At 46.6% G+C, this 14,042-nt stretch overlaps 1 non-coding gene and 33 pseudogenes across 1 annotated transcript; all 34 read right to left on the reverse strand.

Moving 5' to 3' along the window:
* Positions 1-179: 179 nt before the first annotated feature.
* Positions 180-298, reverse strand: LOC140294049 (5S ribosomal RNA; annotated as a pseudogene).
* A 269-nt stretch (positions 299-567) lies between these two features.
* On the reverse strand, positions 568-686 carry LOC140290794 (5S ribosomal RNA; annotated as a pseudogene).
* Positions 687-955: 269 nt separating this feature from the next.
* Positions 956-1,074, reverse strand: LOC140296065 (5S ribosomal RNA; annotated as a pseudogene).
* Positions 1,075-1,343: 269 nt separating this feature from the next.
* Positions 1,344-1,462, reverse strand: LOC140307638 (5S ribosomal RNA; annotated as a pseudogene).
* Positions 1,463-1,731: 269 nt separating this feature from the next.
* LOC140289847 (5S ribosomal RNA) lies at positions 1,732-1,850 on the reverse strand (annotated as a pseudogene).
* Positions 1,851-2,119: 269 nt separating this feature from the next.
* Positions 2,120-2,238, reverse strand: LOC140300675 (5S ribosomal RNA; annotated as a pseudogene).
* Positions 2,239-2,507: 269 nt separating this feature from the next.
* On the reverse strand, positions 2,508-2,631 carry LOC140271010 (5S ribosomal RNA; annotated as a pseudogene).
* A 269-nt stretch (positions 2,632-2,900) lies between these two features.
* On the reverse strand, positions 2,901-3,018 carry LOC140289567 (5S ribosomal RNA; annotated as a pseudogene).
* A 269-nt stretch (positions 3,019-3,287) lies between these two features.
* On the reverse strand, positions 3,288-3,396 carry LOC140296732 (5S ribosomal RNA; annotated as a pseudogene).
* A 269-nt stretch (positions 3,397-3,665) lies between these two features.
* On the reverse strand, positions 3,666-3,789 carry LOC140271021 (5S ribosomal RNA; annotated as a pseudogene).
* A 657-nt stretch (positions 3,790-4,446) lies between these two features.
* Positions 4,447-4,565, reverse strand: LOC140291789 (5S ribosomal RNA; annotated as a pseudogene).
* A 269-nt stretch (positions 4,566-4,834) lies between these two features.
* LOC140296610 (5S ribosomal RNA) lies at positions 4,835-4,953 on the reverse strand (annotated as a pseudogene).
* Positions 4,954-5,222: 269 nt separating this feature from the next.
* Positions 5,223-5,341, reverse strand: LOC140296242 (5S ribosomal RNA; annotated as a pseudogene).
* Positions 5,342-5,610: 269 nt separating this feature from the next.
* LOC140281228 (5S ribosomal RNA) lies at positions 5,611-5,729 on the reverse strand (annotated as a pseudogene).
* Positions 5,730-6,001: 272 nt separating this feature from the next.
* Positions 6,002-6,120, reverse strand: LOC140305338 (5S ribosomal RNA; annotated as a pseudogene).
* A 269-nt stretch (positions 6,121-6,389) lies between these two features.
* LOC140276164 (5S ribosomal RNA) lies at positions 6,390-6,508 on the reverse strand (annotated as a pseudogene).
* A 269-nt stretch (positions 6,509-6,777) lies between these two features.
* Positions 6,778-6,896, reverse strand: LOC140289468 (5S ribosomal RNA; annotated as a pseudogene).
* A 272-nt stretch (positions 6,897-7,168) lies between these two features.
* Positions 7,169-7,287, reverse strand: LOC140300216 (5S ribosomal RNA; annotated as a pseudogene).
* A 269-nt stretch (positions 7,288-7,556) lies between these two features.
* LOC140289292 (5S ribosomal RNA) lies at positions 7,557-7,675 on the reverse strand (annotated as a pseudogene).
* A 272-nt stretch (positions 7,676-7,947) lies between these two features.
* LOC140303500 (5S ribosomal RNA) lies at positions 7,948-8,066 on the reverse strand (annotated as a pseudogene).
* A 269-nt stretch (positions 8,067-8,335) lies between these two features.
* Positions 8,336-8,454, reverse strand: LOC140298989 (5S ribosomal RNA). Its single transcript, XR_011914580.1, has one exon. It is a non-coding gene; the product is annotated as a 5S ribosomal RNA (ribosomal RNA).
* Positions 8,455-8,723: 269 nt separating this feature from the next.
* On the reverse strand, positions 8,724-8,842 carry LOC140286519 (5S ribosomal RNA; annotated as a pseudogene).
* A 269-nt stretch (positions 8,843-9,111) lies between these two features.
* Positions 9,112-9,235, reverse strand: LOC140268473 (5S ribosomal RNA; annotated as a pseudogene).
* Positions 9,236-9,504: 269 nt separating this feature from the next.
* On the reverse strand, positions 9,505-9,623 carry LOC140277100 (5S ribosomal RNA; annotated as a pseudogene).
* Positions 9,624-9,895: 272 nt separating this feature from the next.
* LOC140295422 (5S ribosomal RNA) lies at positions 9,896-10,014 on the reverse strand (annotated as a pseudogene).
* Positions 10,015-10,283: 269 nt separating this feature from the next.
* Positions 10,284-10,402, reverse strand: LOC140312956 (5S ribosomal RNA; annotated as a pseudogene).
* A 269-nt stretch (positions 10,403-10,671) lies between these two features.
* On the reverse strand, positions 10,672-10,790 carry LOC140311685 (5S ribosomal RNA; annotated as a pseudogene).
* A 272-nt stretch (positions 10,791-11,062) lies between these two features.
* Positions 11,063-11,181, reverse strand: LOC140296731 (5S ribosomal RNA; annotated as a pseudogene).
* A 269-nt stretch (positions 11,182-11,450) lies between these two features.
* On the reverse strand, positions 11,451-11,569 carry LOC140276175 (5S ribosomal RNA; annotated as a pseudogene).
* A 262-nt stretch (positions 11,570-11,831) lies between these two features.
* LOC140293795 (5S ribosomal RNA) lies at positions 11,832-11,950 on the reverse strand (annotated as a pseudogene).
* A 272-nt stretch (positions 11,951-12,222) lies between these two features.
* Positions 12,223-12,341, reverse strand: LOC140314677 (5S ribosomal RNA; annotated as a pseudogene).
* Positions 12,342-12,610: 269 nt separating this feature from the next.
* On the reverse strand, positions 12,611-12,729 carry LOC140296025 (5S ribosomal RNA; annotated as a pseudogene).
* A 656-nt stretch (positions 12,730-13,385) lies between these two features.
* On the reverse strand, positions 13,386-13,504 carry LOC140289470 (5S ribosomal RNA; annotated as a pseudogene).
* A 272-nt stretch (positions 13,505-13,776) lies between these two features.
* On the reverse strand, positions 13,777-13,895 carry LOC140314684 (5S ribosomal RNA; annotated as a pseudogene).
* Between the last annotated feature and the right edge of the window lie 147 nt (positions 13,896-14,042).

A 14,042-nucleotide genomic window follows, 5' to 3' on the forward strand; every position in this document is an offset into this window, starting at 1 on the left:
GTAGTGGGCACATCTTCTTCCCTGACGTGATTATTCTCTCGAGCTGAAACTGAGACTCTCAGATCACTTCGTGTCTGCCAACAAAGCAGCAGAAGCTGAAGATGACCAACTTCCTCATGTGTCACAGGGTGATCAGACGTTGCAACAAAAGACATGCAGGTGGTAGAGAGAAGAGAAAAAGCTTACAGCACCTCGTATTCCCAAGAGGTCTTCCATCCAAGTACAAACCAGGCCCAACTGTGCTTGGCTTCCGAGATCAGACGAGGTCGGGCATGTTCAGGGTTGTGTGGCCGTAAGCAACAATGTCTCTGACAAATGTGCATTATATAGGTACTGGAATCATACGGTTCCTCTATGCACCCAGATAATTGCTGAGAAAGGCTGATGTGTAGTGGGCACATCTTCTTCCTTGACGTGATTATTCTCTTCAGCTGAAACTGAGACTCTCAGATCACTTCGTGTCTGCCAACAAAGCAGCAGCAGCTGAAGATGACCAACTTCCTCATGTGTCAGAGGGCGATCAGACCTTGCAACAAAATACATGCAGGTGGTAGAGAGAAGAGAAAAAGCTTACAGCACCTGGTATTCCCAAGCGGTCTCTCATCAAAGTACTAACCAGGCCCAACCCTCCTTGGCTTCTGAGATCACACGAGATTGGGCATATTCAGGGTGGTTTGGCCGTAAGCAACAATCTCTGTGACAAATGTGCATTATATAGGCAATGGAATCATATGGTTCCTCTATGTAACAAGATAATTGCCGAAAAAGTCTGATATATAGTGGGCACATCTTGTTCCCTGACGTGATAATTTTCTCCAGCTGAAAATGAGACTCTCAGATCACTTTGTGTCTGCCAACAAAGCAGCAGCAGCTGAAGATGACCAACTTCCTCATGTGTCACAGGGTGATCAGACGTTGCAACAAAAGACATGCAGGTGGTAGAGAGAAGAGAAGAAGCTTACAGCACCTGATAATCCCAAGCTGTCTCCCATCCAAGTACTAACCAGGCAACACCCTGCTTGGCTTCCGAGATCAGACGAGGTCGGGCATATTCAGGGTGGTGTGGCCGTAAGCAACAATGTCTGTGACAAATGTAAATTGTATAGGTACTGGAATCATACGTTTCCTCTATATAACCAGATAATTGCAGAGAAAGGCTGATAAATAGTGGGCACATCTTCTTCCCTGACGTGATTATTCTCTCCAGCTGAAAATGAGACTCTCAGATCACTTCGTGTCTGCCAACAAAGCAGCAGCAGCTGAAGATGACCAACTTCTTCATGTGTCAGAGGGCGATCAGACCTTGCAACAAAATACATGCAGGTGGTAGAGAGAAGAGAAAAAGCTTACAGCACCTGGCATTCCCAAGGGGTCTCCCATTCAAGTACTAACCAGGCCCAACCCTGCTTGGGTTCCGAGATCAGTCGAGGTCGGGCATATTCAGGGTGGTGTGGCCGTAAGTAACAATGTCTGTGAAAAATGTGCATTATATAAGTACTGGAATCATACGGTTCCTCTATGTAACCAGATAATTGCTGAGAAAGGCTGATGTGTAGTTGGCACATCTTCTTCCCTGACGTGATTATTCTCTTCAGCTGAAACTGAGACTCTCAGATCACTTCGTGTCTTCCAACAAAGCAGCAGCAGCTGAAGATGGCCAACTTTCTCATGTGTCACAGGGTGATCAGACGTTGCAACAAAAGACATGCAGGTTGTAGAGAGAAGAGAATATGCTTACAGCACCTGGTATTCCCAAGCAGTCTCCCATTAAAGTACTAACCAGGCCCAACCCTCCTTGGCTTCCGAGATCAGACGAGGTCGGGCTTATTCAGGGTGGTGTAGCCGTAAGGAACAATTTCTGTGACAAATGTGCATTATATAGGTACTGGAATCATACAATTCCTCTATGTAACCAGATAATTGATGAGAAAGGCTGACTTGTTATGGGCACATCTTCTTCCCTGATGTGATTATTCTCTGCAGCTGAAACTGAGACTCTCAGATCACTTCGTGTCTGCCAACAAAGCAGCAGAAGCTGAAGATGACCATCTTCCTCATGTGTCATAGGGGGATCAGACGTTGCAACAAAAGACATGCAGGTGGTCGAGAGAAGACAAAAAGCTTACAGCTCCTGGTATTCCCAAGCGGTCTCCCATTTAAGTACTAACCAGGCCCAACCCTCCTTGGCTTCCGAGATCAGACGAGGTCGGGCATGTTCAGGGTGGTGTGGCCGTAAGCAACATGGTCTGTGACAAATGTGCATTATATAGGTACTGGAATCATACGGTTCCTCTATGTAACCAGATAATTGCCGAGAAAGGCTGACTTGTAGTGGGCACATCTTCTTGCCTGATGTGATTATTCTCTGCAGCTGAAACTGAGACTCTCAGATCACTTTGTGTCTGCCAACAAAGCAGCAGCAGCTGAAGATGACCAACTTCCTCATGTGTCACAGGGTGATCAGACGTTGCAACAAAAGACATGCAGGTGGTAGAGAGAAGAGAAAAAGCTTACAGCACCTGGTATTCCCAAGCAGTCTCCCACCCAAGTACTAACCAGGCACAACCCCGCTTGGCTTCCGAGATCGGACGAGGTCGGGCATATTATATTCAGGGTGGTGTGGCCGTAAGCGACAATCTCTGTGACAAATGTGCATTATATAGGTACTGGAATCATACGGTTCCTCTATGTAACCAGATAATTGCAGAGAAAGGCTTATGTGTAGTGGGCACATCTTCTTCCCTGACGTGATTATTCTCTGCAGCTGAAACTGAGACTCTCAGATCACTTCGTGTCTGCCAACAAAGCAGCAGAAGCTGAAGATGACCAACTTCCTCATGTGTCACAGGGTGATCAGACGTTGCAACAAAAGACATTCAGGTGGTCCAGAGAAGAGATAAAGCTTACAGCACCTGGTATTCCCAAGCAGTCTCCCACCCAAGTACTAACCAGGCCAACCGTGCTTGGCTTCCGAGATCAGACGAGGTCAGGCATGTTCAGGGTGGTGTGGCCGTAAGCGACAATCTCTGTGACAAATGTGCATTATATAGGTACTGGAATCATACGGTTCCTCTATGTAACCAGATAATTGATGAGAAAGGCTGACTTGTTATGGGCACATCTTCTTCCCTGATGTGATTATTCTCTGCAGCTTAAACTGAGACTCTCAGATCACTTCGTGTCTGCCAACAAAGCAGCAGCAGCTGAAGATGACCAACTTCCTCATGTGTCACAGGGGGATCAGACGTTGCAACAAAAGACATGCAGGTGGTCGAGAGAAGACAAAAAGCTTACAGCTCCTGGTATTCCCAAGCGGTCTCCCATTTAAGTACTAACCAGGCCCAACCCTCCTTGGCTTCCGAGATCAGACATGTTCAGGGTGGTGTGGCCGTAAGCAACATGGTCTGTGACAAATGTGCATTATATAGGTACTGGAATCATACGGTTCCTCTATGTAACCAGATAATTGCCGAGAAAGGCTGACTTGTAGTGGGCACATCTTCTTCCCTGATGTGATTATTCTCTGCAGCTGAAACTGAGACTCTCAGATCACTTCGTGTCTGCCAACAAAGCAGCAGCAGCTGAAGATGACCAACTTCCTCATGTGTCACAGGGTGATCAGAAGTTGCAACAAAAGACATGCAGGTGGTAGAGAGAAGAGAAAAAGCTTACAGCACCTGGTATTCCCAAGCAGTCTCCCACCCAAGTACTAACCAGGCACAACCCCGCTTGGCTTCCGAGATCGGACGAGGTCGGGCATATTATATTCAGGGTGGTGTGGCCGTAAGCGACATGGTCTGTGACAAATGTGCATTATATAGGTACTGGAATCATACGGTTCCTCTATGTAACCAGATAATTGCCGAGAAAGGCTGACTTGTAGTGGGCACATCTTCTTCCCTGATGTGATTATTCTCTGCAGCTGAAACTGAGACTCTCAGATCACTTCGTGTCTGCCAACAAAGTAGCAGAAGCTGAAGATGACAAACTTCCTCATGTGTCACAGGGTGATCAGATGTTGCAACAAAAGACATGCAGGTGGTAGAGAGAAGAGAAAAAGCTTACAGCACCTGGTATTCCCAAGCAGTCTCCCATTGAAGTACAAACCAGTCCCAACCCTGCTTGGCTTCCAGGTTAAGACAAGGTGGGGCTTATTCAGGGTGGTGTGGCGGTAAGCAACAATATTTGTTACAAATGTGAATTATATAGGTACTGGAATCATACACTTCCTCTATGAAACCAGATAATTGCCGAGAAAGGCTGATGTGTAGTGGGCATATCATCTTCTCTGATGTGATCATTCTCTTCAGCTGAAACTGAGACTCTCAGATCACTTTGTGTCTGCCAACACAGCAGCAGCAGCTGAAGATGACCAACTTCCTCATGTGTCACAGGGTGATCAGACGTTGCAACAAAACACATGCAGGTGGTAGAGAGAAGAGAAAAAGCTTACAGCACCTGGTATTCCCAAGCTGTCTCCCACCCAAGTACTAAACAGGCCCAACACTGCTTGGCTTCCGAGATCAGACGAGGTCAGGCAAATTCAGGGTGGTGTGGCCGTAAGTAACAATGTCTGTGACAAATGTGCATTATATAAGTACAGGAATCATACGGTTCCTCTATGTAACCAGATAATTGATGAGAACGGCTGATGTGTAGTGGGCACATCTTCTTCCCTGACGTGATTATTCTCTTCAGCTGAAACTGAGACTCTCAGATCACTTCGTGTCTTCCAACAAAGCAGCAGCAGCTGAAGATGACCAACTTCTTCACGTGTCACAGGGTGATCAGACGTTGCAACAAAAGACATGCAGGTGGTAGAGAGAAGAGAAAAAGCTTACAGCACATGGTATTCCCAAGCTGTCTCCCATCCAAGTACTAACCAGGTACAACCCTGCTTGGCGTCCGAGATCAGACAAGGTCGGGCTTATTCAGGGTGGTGTGGCCGTAAGCAACAATGTCTCTGACAAATGTGCATTATATAGGTACTGGAATCATACGGTTCCTCTATGCAACCAGATAATTGCCGAGAAAGGCTTATGTGTAGCGGGCAAATCATCTTCTCTGATGTGATCATTCTCTGCAACTGAAACTGAGACTCTCAGATCACTTCGTGTCTGCCAACAAAGCAGCAGCAGCTGAAGATGACCATCTTCCTCATGTGTCACAGGGTGATCAGACGTTGCAACAAAAGACATGCAGGTGGTAGAGAAAAGAGAAGAAGCTTACAGCACCTGGTATTCCCAAGCAGTCTCCCATCCAAGTACTAAGCAGGCTCAACCCTGTTTGGCTTCCGAGATCACACGAGGTTGGGCAAATTCAGGGTGGTGTGGCCGTAAGGAACAATTTCTGTGACAAATGTGCATTATATAAGTACTGGAATCATACACTTCCTCTATGTAACCAGATAATTTCCGAGAAAGGCTCACTTGTTATGGGCACATCTTCTTCCCTGATGTGATCATTCTCTGCAGCTGAAACTGAGACTCTCAGATCACTTCGTGTCTGCCAACAAAGCAGCAGCAGCTGAAGATGACCAACTTCCTCATGTGTCACAGGGTGATCAGACGTTGCAACAAAAGACATGCAGGTTGTAGAGAGAAGAGAAAAAGCTTACAGCACCTGGTATTCCCAAGAGGTCTTCCATCCAAGTACTAACCAGGCCCAACCCTCCTTGGCTTCCAAGATCAGACGAGGTCGGGCATATTCAGGGTGGTGCGGCCGTAATCAACAATAGCTGTGACAAATGTGCATTATATAGGTACTGGAATCATACACTTCTTCTATGTAACCAGATAATTGCAGAGAAAGGCTGACTTGTAGTGGGCACATCTTCTTCCCTGATGTGATTATTCTCTGCAGCTGAAACTGAGACTCTCAGATCACTTCGTGTCTAACAACAAAGAAGCAGCAGCTGCTGAAGATGACCAACTTCCTCATGTGTCACAGGATGATCAGACGTTGCAACAAAAGACATGCAGGTGGTAGAGAGAAGAGAAGAAGCTTACAGCACCTGGTATTCCCAAGTAGTCTCCCATCCAAGTACTAAGCAGGCTCAACCCTGCTTGGCTTCCGAGATCAGACGTGGTCGGGCATGTTCAGGGTGGTGTGGCCGTAAGCAACAATGTCTCTGACAAATGTGCATTATATAGGTACTGGAATCATACGGTTCCTCTATGCAACCAGATAATTGCCGAGAAAGGCTGATAAGTAGTGGGCACATCTTCTTCCCTGACGTGATTATTCTCTCGAGCTGAAACTGAGACTCTCAGATCACTTTGTGTCTGCCAACAAAGCAGCAGAAGCTGAAGATGACCAACTTCCTCATGTGTCACAGGGTGATCAGACATTGCAACAAAAGACATGCAGGTGGTAGAGAGAAGAGAAAAAGCTTACAACACCTGGTATTCCGAAGAGGTCTTCCATCCAAGTACAAACCAGGCCCAACCCTGCTTGGCTTCCGAGATCAGACGAGGTCGGGCATGTTCAGGGTTGTGTGGCCGTAAGCAACAATGTCTCTGACAAATGTGCATTATATAGGTACTGGAATCATACGGTTCCTCTATGCACCCAGATAATTGCAGAGAAAGGCTGATGTGTAGCGGGCATATCATCTTCTCTGATGTGATCATTCTCTGCAACTGAAACTGAGACTCTCAGATCACTTCGTGTCAGCCAACAAAGCAGCAGCAGCTGAAGATGACCAACTTCCTCATGTGTCACAGGGTGATCAGACGTTGCAACAAAAGACATGCAGGTGGTAGAGAGAAGAGAAAAAGCTTACAGCACCTGGTATTCCCAAGAGGTCTTCCATCCAAGTACTAACCACGCCCAACCCTCCTTGGCTTCCAAGATCAGACGAGGTCGGGCATATTCAGGGTGGTGCGGCCGTAAGCAACAATAGCTGTGACAAATGTGCATTATATAGGTACTGGAATCATACACTTCTTCTATGTAACCAGATAATTGCAGAGAAAGGCTGACTTGTAGTGGGCACATCTTCTTCCCTGATGTGATTATTCTCTGCAGCTGAAACTGAGACTCTCAGATCACTTCGTGTCTGCCAACAAAGAAGCAGCAGCTGCTGAAGATGACCAACTTCCTCATGTGTCACAGGATGATCAGACGTTGCAAGAAAAGACATGCAGGTGGTAGAGAGAAGAGAAGAAGCTTACAGCACCTGGTATTCCCAAGCAGTCTCCCATCCAAGTACTAAGCAGGCTCAACCCTGCTTGGCTTCCGAGATCAGACGAGGTCGGGCATGTTCAGGGTGGTGTGGCCGTAAGCAACAATGTCTCTGACAAATGTGCATTATATAGGTACTGGAATCATACGGTTCCTCTATGCAACCAGATAATTGCCGAGAAAGGCTGATGTGTAGCGGGCATATCATCTTCTCTGATGTGATCATTCTCTTCAGCTGAAACTGAGACTCTCAGATCACTTCGTGTCTGCCAACAAAGCAGCAGAAGCTGAAGATGACCAACTTCCTCATATGTCACAGGGTGATCAGACGTTGCAACAAAAGACATGCAGGTGGTAGAGAGAAGAGAAAAAGCTTACAGCACCTGGTATTCCCAAGCAGTCTTCCATCCAAGTACTAACCAGGCCCAAACCTGCTTGACTTCCAAGATCAGACAAGGTCGGGCTTATTCAGGGTGGTGTGGCCGTAAGCAACAATATCTGTGACAAATGTGCATTATATAGGTACTGGAATCATACACTTCCTCTATGTAACCAGATAATTGCCCAGAAAGGCTGACTTGTAGTGGGCACATCTTCTTCCCTGATGTGATTATTCTCTGCAGCTGAAATTGACACTCTCAGATCACTTCGTGTCTGCCAACAAAGACGCAAAAGCAGCTGAAGATGACCAACTTCCTCATGTGTCACAGGAGGATCAGACGTTGCCACAAAAGACATGAAGGTGGTAGAGAGTAGAGAAGAAGCTTACAGCACCTGGTATTCCCAAGTGGTCTCCCATGCAAGTACTAACCAGGCCCAACCCTGCTTGGCTTCCAAGATCAGACGAGGTCAGGCATGTTCCGGGTGGTGTGGCCGTAAGCAGCAATGTCTCTGACAAATGTGCATTATATAGGTACTGGAATCATACGGTTCCTCTATGCAACCAGATAATTGCCGAGAAAGGCTGATGTGTAGCGGGTAAATCATCTTCTCTGATGTGATCATTCTCTGCAACTGAAACTGAGACTCTCAGATCACTTCATGTCTGCCAACAAAGCAGCAGCAGCTGAAGATGACCAACTTCCTCATGTGTCACAGGGTGATCAGACGTTGCAACAAAAGACATGCAGGTGGTTGAGAGAAGAGAAAAAGCTTACAGCACCTGGTATTCCCAAGCGGTCTCCCATCCAAGTACTAACCAGGCCCAACCCTGCTTGGCTTCCAAGATCAGACGAGGTTGGGCATATTCCGGGTGGTGTGGCCGTAAGTAACAATGTTTGTGACAAATGTGCATTATATAGGTACTGGAATCATACGGTTCCTCTATGCAACCATATAATTGCCAAGAAAGGCTGATATGTAGTGGGCACATCTTGTTCCCTGACGTGATAATTTTCTCCAGCTGAAAATGAGACTTTAAGATCACTTCGTGTCTGCCAACAAAGCAGCAGCAGCTGAAGATGACCAACTTCCTCATGTGTCACAGGGTGATCAGACGTTTCAACAAAAGACATGCAGGTGGTAGAGAGAAGAGAAAAAGCTTACAGCACCTGGTATTCGCAAGCGGTCTCCCATTCAAGAACTAACCAGGCCCAACCCTGCTTGGCTTCCGAGATCAGACGAGGTCGAGCTTATTCAGGGTGGTGTGGCGGTAAGCAACAATATCTGGTACAAATGTGTATTATATAGGTACTGGAATCATACAGTTCCTCTATGTAACCAGATAATTGCCGAGAAAGGCTGATGTGTAGTGGGCATATCTTCTTCCCTGATGTGATTATTCTCTGCAGCTGAAACTGAGACTCTCAGATCACTTTGTGTCTGCCAACAAAGCAGCAGCAGCTGAAGATGACCAACTTCCTCATGTGTCACAGGGTGATCAGATGTTACAACAAAAGACATGCAGGTGGTAGAGAGAAGAGAAAAAGCTTACAGCACCTGGTATTCCCAAGCAGTCTCCCACCCAAGTACTAACCAGGCACAACCCTGCTTGGCTTCCGAGATCAGACGAGGTCGGGCATATTATATTCAGGGTGGTGTGGCCGTAAGCGACAATCTCTGTGACAAATGTGTATTATATAGGTACTGGAATCATACACTTCCTCTATGTAACCAGATAATTGCCGAGAAAGGCTGACTCTTAGTGGGCACATCTTCCTTCTTGATGTGATCATTCTCTTCAGCTGAAACTGAGACTCTCAGATCACTTCGTGTCTGCCAACAAAGCAGCAGAAGCTGAAGATGACCAACTTCCTCATGTGTCACAGGGTGATCAGACATTGCAACAAAAGACATGCAGGTTGTAGAGAGAAGAGAAAAAGCTTACAGCACCTGGTATTCGCAAGCAGTCTCCCATTCAAGAACTAACCAGGCCCAACCCTGCTTGGCTTCCGAGATCAGACGAGGTCGAGCTTATTCAGGGTGGTGTGGCTGTAAGCAACAATATCTGGTACAAATGTGTATTATATAGGTACTGGAATCATACACTTCCTCTATGTAACCAGATAATTGCCGAGAAAGGCTGACTCTTAGTGGGCACATCTTCCTCCTTGATGTGATTATTCTCTGGAGCTGAAACTGAGACTCTCAGATCACTTCATGTCTGCCAACAAAGCAGCAGCAGCAGCTGAAGATGATCAACTTCCTCATGTGTCACAGGGTGATCAGACGTTGCAACAAAAGACATGCAGGTTGTAGAGAGAAGAGAAAAAGCTTACAGCAAATGGTATTTTCAAGCGGTCTCCCACCCAAGTACTAACCAGAACCAACCCTGCTTGGCTTCCGAGATCAGACGAGGTCAGGCATATTGAGGGTGGTGTGGCCGTAAGCAACAATGTCTGTGACAAATGTGCATTATATAAGTACAGGAATCATACGGTTCCTCTATGTAACCAGATAATTGCTGAGAAAGGCTGATGTGTAGTGGGCACATCATCTTCCCTGACGTGATTATTCTCTTCAGCTGAAACTGAGACTCTCAGATCACTTCGTGTCTTCCAACAAAGCAGCAGCAGCTGAAGATGACCAACTTCCTCATGTGTCACAGGGTGATCAGACGTTGCAACAAAAGACATGCAGGTTGTAGAGAGAAGAGAAAACGCTTACAGCACCTGGTATTCCCAAGCAGTCTCCCATTGAAGTACTAACCAGGCCCAACCCTCCTTAGCTTCCGAGATCAGACGAGGTCGGGCATATTCAGGGTGGTGTGGCCGTAAGGAACAATTTCTGTGACAAATGTGCATTATATAAGTACTGGAATCATACACTTCCTCTATGTAACCAGATAATTTCCGAGAAAGGCTCACTTGTTATGGGCACATCTTCTTCCCTGATGTGATCATTCTCTGCAGCTGAAACTGAGACTCTCAGATCACTTCGTGTCTGCCAACAAAGCAGCAGCAGCTGAAGATGACCAACTTCCTCATGTGTCACAGGGTGATCAGACGTTGCAACAAAAGACATGCAGGTGGTAGAGAGAAGAGAAAAAGCTTACAGCACCTGGTATTCCCAAGAGGTCTTCCATCCAAGTACTAACCAGGCCCAACCCTCCTTGGCTTCCAAGATCAGACGAGGTCGGGCATATTCAGGGTGGTGCGGCCGTAAGCAACAATAGCTGTGACAAATGTGCATTATATAGGTACTGGAATCATACACTTCTTCTATGTAACCAGATAATTGCAGAGAAAGGCTGACTTGTAGTGGGCACATCTTCTTCCCTGATGTGATTATTCTCTGCAGCTGAAACTGAGACTCTCAGATCACTTCGTGTCTAACAACAAAGAAGCAGCAGCTGCTGAAGATGACCAACTTCCTCATGTGTCACAGGATGATCAGACGTTGCAACAAAAGACATGCAGGTGGTAGAGAGAAGAGAAGAAGCTTACAGCACCTGGTATTCCCAAGTAGTCTCCCATCCAAGTACTAAGCAGGCTCAACCCTGCTTGGCTTCCGAGATCAGACGAGGTCGGGCATGTTCAGGGTGGTGTGGCCGTAAGCAACAATGTCTCTGACAAATGTGCATTATATAGGTACTGGAATCATACGGTTCCTCTATGCAACCAGATAATTGCCGAGAAAGGCTGATAAGTAGTGGGCACATCTTCTTCCCTGACGTGATTATTCTCTCGAGCTGAAACTGAGACTCTCAGATCACTTTGTGTCTGCCAACAAAGCAGCAGAAGCTGAAGATGACCAACTTCCTCATGTGTCACAGGGTGATCAGACATTGCAACAAAAGACATGCAGGTGGTAGAGAGAAGAGAAAAAGCTTACAACACCTGGTATTCCGAAGAGGTCTTCCATCCAAGTACAAACCAGGCCCAACCCTGCTTGGCTTCCGAGATCAGACGAGGTCGGGCATGTTCAGGGTTGTGTGGCCGTAAGCAACAATGTCTCTGACAAATGTGCATTATATAGGTACTGGAATCATACGGTTCCTCTATGCACCCAGATAATTGCAGAGAAAGGCTGATGTGTAGCGGGCATATCATCTTCTCTGATGTGATCATTCTCTGCAACTGAAACTGAGACTCTCAGATCACTTCGTGTCAGCCAACAAAGCAGCAGCAGCTGAAGATGACCAACTTCCTCATGTGTCACAGGGTGATCAGACGTTGCAACAAAAGACATGCAGGTGGTAGAGAAAAAGCTTACAGCACCTGGTATTCCCAAGAGGTCTTCCATCCAAGTACTAACCACGCCCAACCCTCCTTGGCTTCCAAGATCAGACAAGGTCGGGCATATTCAGGGTGGTGCGGCCGTAAGCAACAATAGCTGTGACAAATGTGCATTATATAGGTACTGGAATCATACACTTCTTCTATGTAACCAGATAATTGCAGAGAAAGGCTGACTTGTAGTGGGCACATCTTCTTCCCTGATGTGATTATTCTCTGCAGCTGAAACTGAGACTCTCAGATCACTTCGTGTCTGCCAACAAAGAAGCAGCAGCTGCTGAAGATGACCAACTTCCTCATGTGTCACAGGATGATCAGACGTTGCAAGAAAAGACATGCAGGTGGTAGAGAGAAGAGAAGAAGCTTACAGCACCTGGTATTCCCAAGCAGTCTCCCATCCAAGTACTAAGCAGGTTCAACCCTGCTTGGCTTCCGAGATCAGACGAGGTCGGGCATGTTCAGGGTGGTGTGGCCGTAAGCAACAATGTCTCTGACAAATGTGCATTATATAGGTACTGGAATCATACGGTTCCTCTATGCAACCAGATAATTGCCGAGAAAGGCTGATGTGTAGCGGGCATATCATCTTCTCTGATGTGATCATTCTCTTCAGCTGAAACTGAGACTCTCAGATCACTTCGTGTCTGCCAACAAAGCAGCAGAAGCTGAAGATGACCAACTTCCTCATGTGTCACAGGGTGATCAGACGTTGCAACAAAAGACATGCAGGTGGTAGAGAGAAGATAAAAAGCTTAAGGCACCTGGTATTCCCAAGCGGTCTACTATTCAAGCACTAACCAGGCGCAACCCTGCTTGGCTTCCGAGATCAGACGAGGTCGGGCTTATTCAGGGTGGTGTGGCCGTAAGCAACTATATCGGTGACAAATGTGCATTATATAGGTACTGGAATCATACACTTCCTCTGTGTAACCAGATAATTGCCGAAAAAGGCTGACTTGTAGTGGGTTCATCTTCCTCCTTGATGTGATTATTCTCTTCAGCTGAAACTGAGACTCTCAGATCACCTTGTGTCTATCAACAAAGCAGCAGCAGCTGAAGATGACCAACTTCTTCACGTGTCACAGGGTGATCAGACGTTGCAACAAAAGACATGCAGGTGGTAGAGAGAAGAGAAAAAGCTTACAGCACCTGGTATTCCCAAGCTGTCTCCCATCCAAGTACTAACCAGGTACAACCTTCTTGGTGTCCGAGATCAGACGAGGTCTGGCTTATTCAGGGTGGTGTGGCCGTAAGCAACAATGTCTCTGACAAATGTGCATTATATAGGTACTGGAATCATACGGTTCCTCTATGCACCCAGATAATTGCAGAGAAAGGCTGATGTGTAGCGGGCATATCATCTTCTCTGATGTGATCATTCTCTGCAACTGAAACTGAGACTGTCAGATCACTTCGTGTCAGCCAACAAAGCAGCAGCAGCTGAAGATGACCAACTTCCTCATGTGTCACAGGGTGATCAGACGTTGCAACAAAAGACATGCAGGTGGTAGAGAGAAGAGAAAAAGCTTACAGCACCTGGTATTCCCAAGAGGTCTTCCATCCAAGTACTAACCACGCCCAACCCTCCTTGGCTTCCAAGATCAGACGAGGTCGGGCATATTCAGGGTGGTGCGGCCGTAAGCAACAATAGCTGTGACAAATGTGCATTATATAGGTACTGGAATCATACACTTCTTCTATGTAACCAGATAATTGCAGAGAAAGGCTGACTTGTAGTGGGCACATCTTCTTCCCTGATGTGATTATTCTCTGCAGCTGAAACTGAGACTCTCAGATCACTTCGTGTCTGCCAACAAAGAAGCAGCAGCTGCTGAAGATGACCAACTTCCTCATGTGTCACAGGATGATCAGACGTTGCAAGAAAAGACATGCAGGTGGTAGAGAGAAGAGAAGAAGCTTACAGCACCTGGTATTCCCAAGCAGTCTCCCATCCAAGTACTAAGCAGGTTCAACCCTGCTTGGCTTCCGAGATCAGACGAGGTCGGGCATGTTCAGGGTGGTGTGGCCGTAAGCAACAATGTCTCTGACAAATGTGCATTATATAGGTACTGGAATCATACGGTTCCTCTATGCAACCAGATAATTGCCGAGAAAGGCTGATTTGTAGCGGGCATATCATCTTCTCTGATGTGATCATTCTCTTCAGCTGAAACTGAGACT

Source organism: Leuresthes tenuis, unplaced genomic scaffold (genome assembly GCF_036924035.1).
Source record: "Leuresthes tenuis unplaced genomic scaffold, fLeuTen1.0.hap1 SCAF_1, whole genome shotgun sequence".
NCBI classification, from domain to species: Eukaryota; Metazoa; Chordata; class Actinopteri; order Atheriniformes; family Atherinopsidae; genus Leuresthes; species Leuresthes tenuis.